Source organism: Orycteropus afer, unplaced genomic scaffold, assembly GCF_000298275.1.
Source record: "Orycteropus afer afer isolate SDZICR_OR568_19922 unplaced genomic scaffold, OryAfe1.0 scaffold00054, whole genome shotgun sequence".
Taxonomy (NCBI): Eukaryota; Metazoa; Chordata; class Mammalia; order Tubulidentata; family Orycteropodidae; genus Orycteropus; species Orycteropus afer.
The window spans coordinates 11220516-11237080 of record NW_006921641.1 but is presented as its reverse complement, the minus strand read 5'-3'; the positions used below and the strand labels follow the sequence as shown (position 1 = coordinate 11237080).

General features: G+C 38.8%; 1 protein-coding gene and 1 pseudogene across 1 annotated transcript in view; one reads left to right on the top strand and one right to left on the bottom strand.

The window, feature by feature from the left end:
• Window positions 1–16565, top strand: part of BABAM2 (BRISC and BRCA1 A complex member 2) — an 804907-nt gene that overhangs the window by 193379 nt on the left and 594963 nt on the right. The window lies entirely within an intron of this gene.
• Window positions 5723–7463, bottom strand: LOC103195290 (annotated as a pseudogene).

Sequence of the window (16565 nt, the reverse complement as noted above, 5' to 3'; positions counted from 1 at the left end):
TATAAAACTTTTAATTTTTATTTGAGTGCAAGTTTACAGAGCAAATTGGTTTTTCAATTCAACAATCCATTTACATTTTGTTACATGACACTGATTCCAGTCCCCTAATGTAACAGCACTCTTCCCACTTCCTCCCTGTGTTTCCCATTTCCATATGTCCTTCTTTCCTATCCCATCCTGCCTTCTGAGCTTTATCGCTGTGCAGAAACTGCTCATTTGATGTCGTATGGCTAATTGTTCTAAAGAGCACATACCCCTCTGGTGTCATGGTTCATCTTATAGGTCTATTACTTAGCTGAAAGTTGAACCACTGGAAGTAAGTTCAGTTCCAGGCTTGAAGGGTGAGTAAGAGCCACAGTCTTGGGGGTTCTGCCAGTCTCTTTCAAACTAGTAAGCCCAGTCTTTTTTCTTTTTTTTTTTATGACGTGGAGTTTTGTTCCATGTTTTTCTCCCACTCTCTCTAGTACGTTCTACTATGATGCCTTTCAGAGAAGTTGGTAGTGGTAACTGAGCAACATCTAGTTTTTCTGGTCTCAGAGTTGAGGAGGCTGAGTTTATGTTGTCCATTAATCCTTTGGACTACTTGTTTCCATGTGTCTTTGATGTTCTTTACTCTTCTTTGCTTTGAACAAAGACCAATAGTTGCACCTAGATGGCCACTTGCTAGCTAGCTTTTGAGTTAGTTGTCCACTGAGACTATGGTCCTAAGTCCACAAACCCAGTGATGTATTTACCGCAAGGTGTTTGGTTATGGCTAAGAAGTTTTTATCACTTTGCCCTTTCATGGCTTCAATATATACATGGATATATTTACAGCACATTCAGATACATATGTAGAAATATCCTCTGACAAGCCTCTATATGTATGTGGGTGTAGTCCAGTTCACCTACTCATACCTGTTCAGCTTGCCTATCTGCCTGTGTATCCACTTGTAGATTATTGTTTGTTATTAGTGACATTGCAAGATTGTGTATGTAATAGTAATCTCCATTCTTGTCTATAACTCTTGTGTACCTCTCCATGTCTTCTTTTTATTTAGTTTTATTATCCTGATCATCCCCTGATTATACATTGCCTTTCCCTTCACCCAGATACGTATGTGTCTACCTTCTAATCAGGATTTACCCTCCTTTCCCCTCCCATCCTTGGTAGTCTTCAAAAAATGATTCTTTCTGTGTGTAAACCTTTTCTTGACTTTTTACAGAAGTGATCTCATACAGTTTTTTATCTTTTTGTGATTGACTAATTTACTCAGCATACTATGCTCTAGGTTTATCCATTTTATAAGGTGCTTTTCAGATTCATTGTTATTCTTTAAAATTGTGTAGTACACCATTGTGTCTATGTACCATAATTTGTTGATCTATTTATTCACTGATGGGCACTTAGATTGTTTCCACTTTTTGCTATTGTGAATAATGCTGCAATGAATGTGGGTATGCATATATCTTTTTGTGTCATGGTTCTTATTCCTAGTGGTGAGATTGCTGGATTATGTTATGTGCCATCAAGTCGGCCCCAACTCATAGCGACCCCTTCTTGGGTTTCCGAGGCAGTATCACTACGGAAGTAGATTACCCCACCTTCCTTCCGAGGAGTGGCTGGTGGGTTTGAACCGCCAGCCTTCTGGTTAGCAGTGCCTTAGCCACTATGCTACCAGAGCTCCAATTTCCAACTTTGTGAGGAAGCACCATAACGTTTTCCACAGTGATTTCACCATTTTACAATCCCACTTGCAGTGTATGAGGGTTCCAGTCTCTCTACACGTTGACCAGCATTTGTTATTTTATGGTTTCTTGAACTTTGCTATTATCACTAGCTTGAGATAGTATCTAATTGTTTTTATTTGCATCTCTGCCTAATTTGTAGGCACTCTGGTGGTGCAGTTGTTGTTAAATCATTTGGCTGCTAACCAAAAGATTGGTAGTTCGAGTCCACCAGCTGCTTCACAGGAGAAAGATGAGGCAGTCTGCTTCCATAAAGATTTACAGCCTTAGAAACCCTGTAGGGGAGTTCTGCTCTGTCTTATAGGGTTGCTATGAGTTGGATTAGACATGATGCCAGTGAGTTTGGTTTTTGTTTTAGTCACTAATTAACATGAGCATTTCTTCATGTGTTTGTTGTTGGCTTTAGTGAAGTATCTGTTCATGGCCTCTGCCAATTTTTATTTTTACATTTAAATTTTATTTATATTACCTTCAAAGAGAAAACTAATTAAAAATAATAGAAGTCAAAATAGGCAACAGTCCAGTTCTAAAAATGGATGGTGGGTCCTTGCATATACCAATTTTATAAACCCTTTGAGCTGTGCACTTAAGATTTGTATTGTATTCTTAATGCCTGTTAGCTCATTTTGGAAAAATAGGTTATAATTTTTATCTGTTTTGTGGGCATGTCCTTTTGGTATGCTTCCATTGTTATAGGACTGTTATTCTGTTCCTTACTCTCTTCTATGATTAGAATAATTTTGTGAGGATTTGTCTTAGTGTGAGTTCTCTAGGGGAGCAAAACCAGTATATATGTATGTATGTGTGTGTGTGTGTGTGTGTATATATATATGTATGTGTATATACACATATATATATGTATATATAAGCAAAACCAGTGTGTATATATGTATGTACACACATATATGAAATATATGTATATAATATATATCTCATATATATATATATATATATATATGTGAGCAAAACCAGTATATATGTATGTATGTATGTATGTATATGTATGTATGTATTCATATATATGTAAATTCACTGTAATCAAGTCGATTCCAATTCATAGCAACCCCCATTGGATTTCCAAGATGGTAAATCTTTTTTTTTTTTTTTTAATTTGTGCTTTAGGTACAAATTTACAGAGCAGTCTTTGTTTTACATTCAACATTTTGTGTACATTTGGTTTCACTCCCCAATTACCATCTGCAACCCTAACCCACTGTGATAGTTGGAGCTGTGTGTCAACTTGGCTAGACCACAATTCTGTGTGGTTTAAGCTGTTGTGATGGGGTTATTCCATGATGGATCAGATGATTATGTTTTGAGCAGCCAATCTGTTGAAAGGGAGTTTTGCTAGGGGTGTGGTCTGCTTCCAGTATATCTATGGACATCCTGGGAAAAGAGACATTCTTCTATTCTGCTGTGCTGCCTACAACTGTCCATGAGTGAACAATCCACCATTCGACCTGGAGATCTTGGATTCGTCATTTGTTGGAGTCAATAGCCAGTATACTGCCTGCCAACCTTGAGCTCCTCAGCCCCTGCAGCTGCAAGAGTCAGGAAAAGTCTCCAGCTTGATGTTTGATCCAAGAACTTGGGACTTGCCAGCTTCTATAAGTGTGTGAGCCATTTTCCTAAGATAAATTTCTTTCTCTTTCTATAAGCTTTACTGGTCTTATTTCTCTAGAGAACCCAGTCTAACACACCCACTCTCCTCTTCTCCCTTCCCAGTAATACCCCCCATGCCCTTCTTAGTTATACAATCCTGTGTGTCCAGGTTTTCCTCAGTGTGAGTGTTGCCTTTCTGGTTTATTGGCCCCATCTCTGCCAGTTTTTCTTTTAGTTGTATTGTTTGTCTTTTGTTGTTGTTGAGGTGTTGAAGTTTTCTATAAATTTTAGAGATGAGTCCTTTATCAAATAAGTTGTTGACAAATATTTTTTTCCCAGTGTTTAGGTTGTCTTTACTCTTACAGATCTTTTGATGCATGTAAGTGTTTGATTTTGGGGAGGTTCCAGTCATCTACTTTATCTTCTGCTGTTTATACTTTTTTGGTTATGTTTGATGGTACATTTATTTCATGTATTAGGCCCACTATTATTTATTTAGTTAGTTGGCATTAAAGAGCACAAAGCTGTAACTGCAACAAAAAAACATTAACATTCAATAATTTTCAGCTAAAGCCTTTCAGTGAAAGCTTTGGGAAGAAGCAACTAATATTATCAAAGTAATCAAGCCAACTCTGTCAATTAGTATTAACTACGACTATTATACATGTAGAGCTATCATTCCAAAGTAGGAGAAGCATACTGAAAACATGGGAAAGTTAATAGTATATGCAAAAGTAAAATAGGTGGCAGGAAACAACAGCACAGGGATGAAGAACTTTGTAAAGAAAATGAATTACTCATTTAGGATGTAAAAACCTTGCAAAGTGGAAAGTCTCAGCTCTCTCCTTGTATTAAATGGTATTTTTACTTCTGTAACTAGATACTGGTTTTTCTTCTGCAGGCAGGGATCATCTGACTACTTGGAAGTTTATGTTTCTGTTAATTAATACTTGTTCTGATACAAATTCCCGTGTGTCCCCATCCTCCAGGATTAAAAACATAGTGTAGCTCTAAATGAATGTGATAAGCCCTACCTTCTTTTTATTGATTTTTACATATGATCTCATGGTTATTATCTTAGGACTAAATAGTTATTACTTATAAAAAGTAAAATGAACAATAAGTCAACTGAGCAGAGAATTCAGGCTAAAAAAAAATGCCTTTACTTACTTGGGCCTCAACTATTCTTTCAAGATGGTGATAGTAGAGTAGGAGATAAGAAAACTAAAATATTTTAAGTGTTGATAAGACTAAGATTTTTAACTCCTGCTTCTGGTTCTACAGATAGATATCATCTGTACATGGAAGCTACTTACCAGGAAACTGATAGCTTTACTGAGTGAAGTACCAAACTTTTCAAGAAAAACCCAATGCTATGTCTAACTTCTAATCAGCTATTCTGTAAACATTGAATTTGGGAAGGGTGTGAGAGAATTATTCAAATTCATACGTAGGGCTCAAAGACTTTGAAAAATAGGAGAAATTATTGAGTATAATCAGAGCAGATCTAAGTAACCTGGTTAGAACTACTCCACCAAAATTTTCTCAGGACCAAGTCAGAATAGCCCATGGGTCTCATGGGCAGAATAAATGAAGTAACATCAAACTAGTGTGCTTCTTGATTTTTCAGGTACCATCACTTCAGCAAATTACAATTGTAATACCACAAGTTTAAATTGAACCTGTTAGCAGTAACATTTCAAAATAATTTCAAAACACAAAAACAATACTTAACCTAATACTCAGTTGCCCTAGTTCACATTTCAAATGGCTTACCAAAAAATACATAGTTGTGAAGTAAACTTATTAAACCAAAAACTGTTGCTGTTGAGTACATTCTGATTCATAGCAACCCTATAGGGCAGAGTAGAACTGCTTCATAGGGTTTCCAAGGCTGTAAATCTTAAGGAAGCAGACTGTCACATCTTTCTTCCACAGAGCACCTGGTGGGTTCCAACCAGACTTTGGGGTTGGCAGGTGAATATTTTAACCACTGCACCACCAGGGCTCCTATTATTATACCAAATACAACAACAAAAAACCTTAAAACTATCTTAACACATTACCATTTTAACAAGTCTTTGTGCAGTTTTCACACAATTCCACCCAATATTTAAAAATGTAGTTAACATATTGGACATTTTTCATATCGATGCACATTCTTTGTAACTTTGATATAATCATGTTCAGTTGTTGTCTTCTCCATCCCCAATTTAAATCAATCAATAAATAAATAGGCCAAACAAAGAAAAAGACAAGATATGAGATTAGGGCTCTAGAGCGGAAACCTTTATCACTTAAGTGTGAGTTGCAAAAGTGAGGTTTTTGCACCCATTCTTCATGCTACAAAATTAACTTTATGAGACCACTGCCAAGTATTTTCTAAAACTTTTTAAGAAGCTCTAGTGGATTTCTGGATTTGTTCCTTTAAAATCAGAATACTCTGCCTTTGCTCAGGAGGGAGCATGGCAATCTGATCTGCTGTCAGTTGAAGAACCTGCATGATCAAAGCTGTTTTTTCTTGAGCCTGTGCAGTTACTTGGCTCTCCCCAGGACTAAAAGTGCTAGGTTGGTCTCCTGCTTGCATCCCTGCCCCTGCATGTCAGCCCCTTGTATGCCTGCCCCTTGAATGCCTGATGCCTGCATGGTACCTCCAGGATTTCCCACTCCTGAAATGCTTGGGACCTGTCTGGGTCTCTGAGGCCCACTTGCACCCATATTAATGGACCCAGGACCCTGGAGTGCACTGGACATAGGGCCTCTTGAACTGGGGCAAGGCCCCTTTATCTCCATTCCTCTTGCATCCATGCCCCTAGCTTCCATCCCTCTGGTTTCCAATGTGCAGGTCTCCATTCCTCTTCTCTCCATTACTTGTGCTTCTAAGACTTCAGTTTCCATGGGTTGCGTTTCCATCCCTTGAGAATCTCTGTCACCTCTGCCATCCATGGGTAGACCCCTTTGATCCATCATAAGTCCTCTGGGCTCTCCATTTAGCAGTCTTGGATCTGCTATTGGCTCTTCCCTCATCTCATGTGAAGGACCTCAGTTGTCTTAACCAGAGGCATGGTGCACGGGAGGACCCTGATGGGGTAGGCCCAGATAACCTCTGGACTCTACTTCTCCAGTGACTGAAAGCAGAGTCCTTCTATGTGGGTCATTTGGAGTATCTCTTAACAGTCCTTGAGGAGGTAGGCCACCAGCAGTCATGGGTCCACAAGGTATCGGAGCTCTGGGATCTGTCATTTGCCCTTGTCACTGCTCTAAAGGCATTGGACCAATACCAGGCATTCCATCTTGGGGTTGCATTGCTCCTCCAGGAGTTAAGGAAGCTGAACCAGGTCCAGGAATAGGAGCTGAGATTGGCCCTGGGGCTGAAATTCCACCCTGGATAGGAGTGTGCATCACAGGAGGAATGTCTTTCACAGGTCTTCTAGCCAAATGCTGAAGCTGAGGGGCTGGAGGATTCTGCTGGTGCAGCATAGCATTAGGTTCTGGGCAGAGGCCAGGGCCAGAGATAGAGACAGAGACAGCCTGAGATTTGCCTGGGATAAGCAGCGTGATGTGTATTTTGTGATGCAGAATTTTTAGAGTAATTTCATTACTACTTGTGCCTGCAACAGCGCATAAGCTGGTTGCAGGTTTTGCAGTAACATGTTTTGAGCTTCTTGGTGACTATTTTGGACACAGAGCTTCATCTGTTTCATCAACTCAAACATCTGCTCCAGAGGGAGGCTGGCGACTGCTCTGGTTATTGATCAGGGGCATCTTCCAGATTGATGGGGTCCCCATAGGGTGAGTCAATGATGGGCACTGCAGGCCCTAGACTTTTTAGTTCCTCCTTTTTCTTTTCACTGGCAACATTGTCCATTTGAAGCGCTCTACTGCTCAACTCTGGCCCATTAAGGTTCCGCATGGCACTAAGCTCGGTCTCCTGGTCTTGATACTCTCAGAAGCCATAACACTTGGGCTTTCCTGTCTCTCTATCGTGCACCAGGCGGAAACTCACAACGGAACCAACCTGAGAGAATATGTCCTTTAACTGCTCCTCAGTAGCCTCATACGGAATGTTCCCTCACAAACACGGAACGCAGCAATTGATCCATTGCCAGGTCTCTCATCGCCAAACTCGACATGATTCCGGCTGTGCACAGATTCTTCAACAAGTTGTCCTCTTGTGACTCTTGAGTTAGTTTGTGTAGATGGTGTGAGTTCTGGGTCCTGTTTCATTTTTCTGCAAATGGATATCCAGTTTTGCCAGCATCATTCATTAAAGATACTCTCGGCTCCGCATTTAATGAGTTTTGGCCCTTTGTCAAAGATCAGTAGTCCATAGGTGAATGGATTTACTTCTGAGTTCTCAGTTCTGTTCCATTGTTCTCTGTATCTGTTGTGCCAGTGCAGGCTGATTTAACTGCTGTGGCTGTATAGTAATAGGTTTTGAGATTGAGGAACATGAAGCCTTCTACTTTCTTCTTTTTCTTCAGTAGTGCTGTGCTTATCTATAGTCTCTTTGCTTTCCATATTAATTTGATAATTGATTTTTCCATATCATCTCATATTGTTGTCACATATTTTACTTCTCAATATTATTGTAAACCCTACTTTGTAATGTTAATTCCTTTTTCCATAAACCTTAGTATTACTTATATGGAAATTTAGAGTAGAGAAACAATAGACTATTTTATATATACCCACACAATTACCGTTCCCAGTGCTCTTCACTCTTTCCTGAAGATCTGAGTTTTCATTTGGCATCATTGCCTTAGAGCTGGAAGAATATCTAGGATTTTTTTTTGTAGGTGTAGATCAGTGTTAAAGCTCTCATTTTTGTTGGTGTAGGTCAGTGGTAAATAAAAATGTCTTTATTTAACCATTGTTTTCAAGCATATTTTTACTGAATGTGCAATTCTAGACTGACAGGTGTTTTTTTGTTTTTTCTTTCTTCCAGTGCTTTATGGATGTTCTTCCATTTCATTACTTTCTGGCCTTCATTCTTTCTGAAGAGACATCTACCTTGCTCATATTATTCCCTCCTGCCTTTTCTTTCTGACTTTGCTCAAGACTTTTTTATCATTGGTTTCAACACATTGACTAGGTGTGATTGTGTTTTAATTTATCTTGTTTGGCATTTGCTGACCTTTGTAGATTTATTTAAACTGATGTGCGTGTGTGTGTGTGTGTATGTATGTGTATATATATGTATGAGGAGCTCTGGTGGCATAATGCCTAAGGCATTTGACTACTAACCAGAAGGCTGGCAGTTCAAACCCACCAGCCACTCCTTGGAAGGAAGACTGGGGAATCTACTTGTGTAGAGATACCACCTCAGAAACCCAAGGAGGGGTCCCTGTGAGTTGGAATATATATAAAAATCAAATTTGAGATTTCTTTAGCCATGACTTATTTAAAAAAAAATTTTTTTCCCCCAGTTTATTTTTACTCTCCTCTTCTTTTGGTACTCAAAATAAACATGTGGTAGATGGATATTGTCTCACAAGTCACTGAGGCTCTGTTATTTCCTTTGATCTCTTTTCTTCTTTAAACTGGATGATTTCTGTTGATCTGTCATCAAGTTTACGCACCCTCTTATGCTATCTTAAATATGTTATAAGATCATGCAGTATATTTTTTACTTGTTATTGCACTTTTAACTTGTAGAATTTCTCTTTGCTTCTTGTTTATAATTTCTGTTTCTCTGCCGAGATTCTGTGTGTATTCACTCATTAACAACATACTTTCCTTTAAATTTTGGAACATATTTACAGTAGCTGCTTTAAAGACTTTGTCTGCTAAATCCTATCTCTTGGCCATTTCAGTGTTGGTTTTTATTGAATAATTTTTTTATTCTGCATCATGGGTCACATTTTCCCTGTTTTTTTGAACATCTAATATATATATATTATTGTAAACCCTACTTTGTAATATTATTATATATTGGACATTGTGGATGATATGTTGTGAAAACTTTTCTTATGTTTCTTGAAGATTGTTATTTTATATTTTAATGGGTGGTGATATTACTGGCTGACATCTTGAACATGTGTAAACCTGGTTTTATGTGTTTTTAGGGTAGGTCCATAGAAAAGCTCAAGGTGTTTCTCAAAGCCCTCTAACTTGTTAGGACTCAAATCCCAAAATTTCTCTCCCCTGTGGATATTGTCAGAGTTTGATTTTAGGCTATATTTGAGCTGTCTAGAATAGGCCTTAATCTAAGCCAGGAGTCAGAAAACTGTAGCCCATGCATGGTCTATGACCTGTTTTGGTATGGTCTGCAGGTAAAAGTTCTTTTTGTATTTTTAAAGTGTTGTAAAACAGCAACAACAAGAAGAATATGCAACAGAGACACGATGTGGCCCCTAAAACCTAAAATATTTACTATCTAGGTCTTTACAGAAAATGTTTGCTAACCTCTGGTCTAGAGCATGGCCTTTTCTTCTAGAGTGGATTTGGTGGTGGTTGTGTTGTCTCAACTGTGTGCTGAATATTAATGAGGTGTTAATGAAGTCTTTCCACTCTGGCTTGGCTGGAACTTGAATGTTCTCCTGCACTATTTACCTCTAACATTTCAGTTTTGCTCTCAGCAGCGTAGCAGCCATTTTCCATTACGCTTCTTTTATACTCTTCAGCTGTAGCAGCTGCTCGCTGGTGAGCCTCACTGACCTCACTTGACCTGTGCTTGTGCAACCCAGTCTTTGGCCAGGGCTCTCAGAGAAACCCCCTCTCCATGGACGTTTGGACCCTCACCCTGTATATCTCCAGTTTCTCCATTACCTTCCCCAGCAGATTCCAGGCACTTCAGCAGCCATGAGCTCTGATAACAGCTTCCTCTGCTCAGCAGACTCTCCCCAGGTCGGCTTAGGCAAAGCATAGAGGGAAATCACATCTATGCAGACAACCAGGGTCAAATGTAGTTTCACCTCATGAGTTTCCCCTCTCTGAATTATTATAATCTTGTGCTCCCTGTTTTCCAATATCTGGAAACAATTTATAATGCAAGTATATTTCACACAGATATTATTTTAAAAATGTTGTCTGACAATTGGTCTTTTAACCATGAGTTTAGAGCTTTTGCATTTGTTTTAATTGCTAGTACATTTGGATGTATTTCTTATTTTGTGTTGATTGTATATTCTGGTTTCTCCAAGCTTTTTGTTTTCTGTAAAGTGCTGAAGGCATTTGACTGCTAACCAGAAGGTTGGTGGTTCAAACCCATCAGCTACTCCGTGAAAGGAAGATGGAGCAATCTACTTCTGTAAAGATTTACCACCTTGGAAATCCAATGGAGATTGCTATGAATCAGAATCGACTCAATGGCAGTGGTATTTTTATCTGATAAGTAGCCCTGTTGGTGCACAGGTTAAAGCAGCTTGGCTGTTAAACAAAAGTTTGGTGATTCGAACCCACCTACCACTCTGGGTAAAAGATGTGGCAGTCTGCTTCTGTAAAGATTACAGCTTTGGAAATCCTATGGGGCAGTTCTACTCTGTACTATAGGCACACAATGAGTTGGAATCTACTTGATGGCAGTGGATTTTTATTGGTTTTGGATTTGTCTGATATCTGTCTCTGCTAGGGTAAATAACTGCCCTGGTTTGCCCAGGACTAGGGGATTTCTTGGGATGTGGGGCATTCGTTGTTAAAACTCATAGTCCTGGGATGTTGGGTCAACCTTGTCTCTTCCCTAGAAGGGAAGCTTCATGAGAGAATGGAATTACTTTTGTTCACTGCTCTATTCCAGTTTGTAGAAGACTGCCTAAGGAGTTCTGGTGGTGCAGTGCCTGAGGCATCTGTCTGCTAACCAGAAGGTTGGTGGTTCAAACCTACCAGCCACTCCGTGGAAGGAAGATGGGGTGATATACTTCTAAGATTTACCACCTTGGAAACCCAATGGGGTCACTATGAGTCAGAATAGACTTGATGGCCATGAGTTTGGTTTGTTTTTTTAGGAGACTGCCTGGTGTGTAGATGTGCCCAATATATGTTTGTTAGATGAGCAGTTTTTGTTTAAGGTTCTGTACTCCTTAAGATGCTTGTTAGTTTCCAAGAGTACGAAATATACTTTAGATGAAATTTCAAAATAGAAGAAGAAAAATTCATTTTTATGGCAGTTTGAGGGCCAAAAAAACAGTTGATAGAACCTTTGAAATAGTGGTTTTTCAGCCTCAGTTTTGCAACACTCTGTGGTATGGTATGTTCAGCTACCTCAAAAGGTATTGTGAAATTCTTTCACAAAAAGTTATAATGATCATTCTCTTTAATTTAAAATAAAGTTGCATAACAAAGGAAGGGTGGGTCATAAATTTAAATGAGAAGAGAGTGTTATAATAAGATTGGAAACCACTGGTGTCTGACTTCCTGCAGTTTAAAGAAGGTGAGGGTGATTTAGTGTTTGGAATAAACATCTTCAGGGTAGTGAACCTAATGCAGTTGCAGGTACTCCCCTCTGCTTGTATGATTCCCTCATTGCTTCTATCTACTTGCATGGAATGTAAGTATGGAAAGAAGTATGATATTAACACTTTATCATTTCTATTCCTCTGCTTTTAACTGTCCTACGTACAGAAAGACAACTTTTGAATTTGTGTTTGCAAAGTAGTCCCCATCCCCTGTTAACATGAAATATGTGCAAAGAATGCACTAATCTGAGATGCACTGTGTGACACACTGTCCAAAAATGCCAACCAAATGTGTGGTGCTCCTATTCCTGGACCCTTCCATGTGCCTTGCCCTTTAACATAGTTTAAATAGAATACTATGTCATTTTAGAAATATCCATTGAATACTTCAGATGAGACTTACAAGAGACTCAGCTTTAGCTCTTAAGGACAGATAAGTAATCAGAATTGCAGCAAAGGATGATAAACATAGGAATAGTATATACATAGGATACTGTGGGAGAATAAGGAGCAACGCTTTAACCAGGTCTATGTTGATAGGCTGGCGGTTCAAACCCACCAGCCACTCCTCGGAAGGAAGATGGAGCAATCTACTTCCGTAGTGATACTGCCTCGGTAACCCAAGGAGGGGTCGCTATGAGTCAGGTCTGACTCGATGGCACACAACAACAACAACAACAACATGTTGATAGGTGTCAAGGACTTAGAAACATATTACTTGATTGTTTATAAATAATATTTATTCGTATGCAACTGTTTTATTGAAGAATAACATACACATAGAACCGTTAGTTGCTGTTGAGTCAATTCCAATTCATGATGACCCTGTTTGTGTCAGGGTAGAATTGTGTCCTATAGGATTTTCAATGGCCAATTTTACATACATACAAAATGTTGTACAACTTGTAAGTGTACATTCTGGCAAATTTTGAAAAAAGTAAATATAACAATGTAACCAGCACCTAGACCAAGAAACAAAATACTTCTATCATCAAAAAACCTTCTATCACTATGACCACTTTGCCCAAAAGTAAATACTTTGTTGACTTATATCACTATAATTAATTTTACCTCTTTCTGAAGTTTTTGCAAATGGAATCAAACACATGTACTCGTATATCTGATTCTTTTCACCCAGCGTTTATTTGTGAGTTCACTCATAAGTTTTTTGTTGTTGTTCATGCTCATTGCTGTATAGCATTCCATTGTATGAACATACCATAGTTTATTTATCCTTTCTACTTTGATTAACATTTGGATTATTTTCAGTTTTTGTTTTTTGCTATTGTGAATAATGCTGCTATATAAACATTTTTGTAGGCATCTCTATAGCATATTTTAAGGTAGAATTCGATGTCATCAAATACTAAAACACCCAAACAAAGTGGCCCTGATGGATCCCAAATTCTAAATTTTGCCCTGCAAGACTGCTCATAATGCCTCTTTGCTTTTCAGAAGAGTTGTGTTAATTTTCGGCTTCTTGCCTGGGCTGCCCTAGAATTTACCAGATGCCTTGAGGGGAACTGGCTGCATATTTGAGGTCTTTCAAGGTTCTGCCAGAAGTTCTAATGGTTTTTCTGAGCCTTAGTGGCAACTATGTGACTGTATAAAACCTGAATTCTCCGTCTCCCTCTTATGCCCAGAATTTACAAATATCCTCAGGATAAGAGATGTTGTAGAAGTCAGCTCATGTCCGGTAGTTCTGTCCTCTCTGGATTCTCAGCCTCTCCGCTTCTCATTGCTTCAGCAAATTTCAAATGCCTTCAAGTAGATGATACCTGTATTTTTATCTGGCATTCATGTTGTTCTTATAGAAAGAACTGATGTGTACAATACCACTCCATCCCATTTGAAATCATAAAACAATTATATTACATTCCGTGAATATATAGTTTTACTGTTTACTTTCAAAGCAAAAGTACAATAAACTTTAAACCAAACCAAACTCACTGCCATTGAGTTGATTCTGACTCACAGTGACCCCCTTTGGATTTTTGAGGTGGTAAAGCTTTGTGGAATCAGTCTTCCTCTCATGGAGTGGCTGGTGGGTTTGAACCGCCAACCTTCTGGTTAGCAGTCAAATGCCTTAGGCATTATGCCCTCAGAATTTCTCACAAAAAACTTCAGTTGACTGTAAAATACCATGCACCTTGTTGGTAAAAATACAGAGACTTTTGGCAGTGAATTAATACAAATGCTGGATAACAGTGCACTTCTTCCTTTTTTAAAAAAATGGAAACCTAGATGAGAAGTTCCAATACATGTTTTTCAGGTAGAAATGAGGGTAAACATTATTTAGAGGTGACATCTCTGGTTCTCTTGACTTGAATGCAGCTTACAACCAAAAGATGCATCAATATATGACCCAAGGGAATATGAGAAAATTACTGGACATTTGATGCTAAATTAGTTTATGTGTTGAGAAGTTCAAAACACTGTTTACACCTCACTGTTATCTCCCTATTTTTACTTATCAGTCATAGCCTGATCTTTATGAGATAGGAAGAAACCACCTTATTATTTATTTATTTACTTTCATTGTGATGAAAGCATACACAACAAGACATTTTGCCAAAATAACAACTTCCCCATTTACAGCTCAGGGACACTGATGATATTGGAAGAAAGTGCATCTTTTTTTTTTTTTTTTGATTTGGGTGAAAATTTACAGAGCAAATTCACTTTCCATACAGCAGTACAGCAGTTCACATACACTTTGTCTCATGACATTGACTACAATCTACCACAGTGCAACAGCTCCCCTCCCACTTCCTCCTGATGGTTACTTCTTCCCTGTGTCCATCCCTCCGTGCACTCCTGCCCCCTGAGCTGTCTCCCGGTACATAAACACCCCTTCTTTCTCCCATGATTGATCTCTCTGAGGAGTGTATCTACCTCAGGTAAATGTTCAACTTATATGCCTGTCTTTTATTTGGCGGAAGCCACAGGTGTGGGTTCAATTGCAGACTTGAAGGGCAGTTAGAGGCCATAGTCTCAGTGGTTCCACAAGGCTCTATCAGACCAGCAAACCTGGTCCCCCTTTTATCTTTTTTTTTCCAAATGCATTTGAGTTTTGTTCCACATTGTTCTCCCTCTCTATCCAGGATCTCCTACATAGATCCCCCTCTGAGTGATTGACAGTGGTAGCCAGGCACCATCTAGTTGTTCTGGTCTCATAATTGTATAGACTGAGGATTGCATGGTGTACCAGTTGCTAGGACTAATTGTTTCTGTGAATCTTTGGTTTTCTTCATTCTTCCTTGCTCTGGATGAGGAGAGACCCATCATTGTATCTAGATGACTGCTTGCAAGCTTTCAAGATCCCAGTTGCTTCTTGCCAAAGCAGGAGGTGGAACAATGTTGTGTGTAGTATGTTATGCCAATTGAGGTTGATGTCCTCTGTGACTGTGGTCCCGAGCCCACAAGTTCAACTACTCGGTCCCTCTGGGTAGCTGGCTGTGATCAAGAAATGACTAAGAAATGACTACAACCTTGTCCCTTGTCAGCTCTAAGAAAGGGCATCTTTAAAATGTACTTTCTTAGGAACTGGTAGAACTCCCAAGACTATGGCCCTTAGACACTCTTCAGGCTTGGAACTGAACTCACGTCTGTGGCTCAACTTTCAGCTAAATGATATGCCAGTAAGGTGAACAATAATACCAGGGAGGCATGTGAAATCAAAAGAGCAGCATTTCTCAGGGATAAAGTTCAGAAGGCAGGAGGAGATACTAAAGAAGAACACATGTAAACAGAAAACACAGGGAGGAAGTGGGAAGAGAGCTGTTAAATTACAGGGGTTGCAGCCATTGTCATGAATCAAAATATGTATGAATTGCTAAAGGAAAACCAATTTACTCTGTAAACTTTCACTCAAATCACAATAAAAGGTTAACAAGAAATACATTTTCTAAGACGAGAAGTAATGGAAGTTCCCTGGTTTTAAATGATGGTTTCTGATTTCATCTATTCTTCGAAATCTATTGGTATTATAACAAATAGTGGATTAAGGAGAGGAGTATTAATACATATACTTATGCATACACACATATAATTTTGAAGGCATGTGTTACAAACAAGGCATTAAAAGCATAGCTATAGAAAAACAGAGCATCTTGAAAATACAAACAAGGTACATTTAAAATATTCATTCTCATATGACAAATGAAAAAAGACAAGTTATTTTTTGAAATCTGATTGCAAATATAACATTTAGCAGATGTTAGCAGTTTTGATTTTTCTCAATTGAATTTGGAAAAATGCTTTTGGAAAAATGAGGTAGGTAGTTGAGTGTATGTCATTGCAATTTAAGAATTTACTTATCCATAGGAGTTATTTAAGGATCAATTTTGAAAATTATCCATTGTCTTTAGTTTATCTTCTCTTTTTGTTAGCCTGTCTTTGTTTATTTATTTTTCAATTTTTATTGTGATTTGGGTGGAAGTTTACAGAACAATTTCATTTACCATACAGCAGTTCACATACAATTGGTCTCATGACATTGACTGCAATTTCTTTATGCAACAGTTCTCTTCCCACTTCCTTCCATGTCCTTCCCTCCAATGCACTCCTGTCCCACGGAGCTGTCTCCCTGTGCATACACAGCCCTTCTATTCTGCCATGATGGATCTCTCCAAGGAGTGTATCTACCTAATGTAAATGTTCAGCTCATATGCCTGTGTTTTGTTTGGCTGGAAACCACAGGTGTGGGTTCAACTCCAGACCTGAAGGGCAGCGAGAGGCCATAGTCTCAGTGGTTCTACCAGGCCCTATCAGACCAGCAAACCTGGTCCCCCCCCCCCTTTTTTTTAAATGCTTTTGAGTTTTGTTCCACATTGTTCT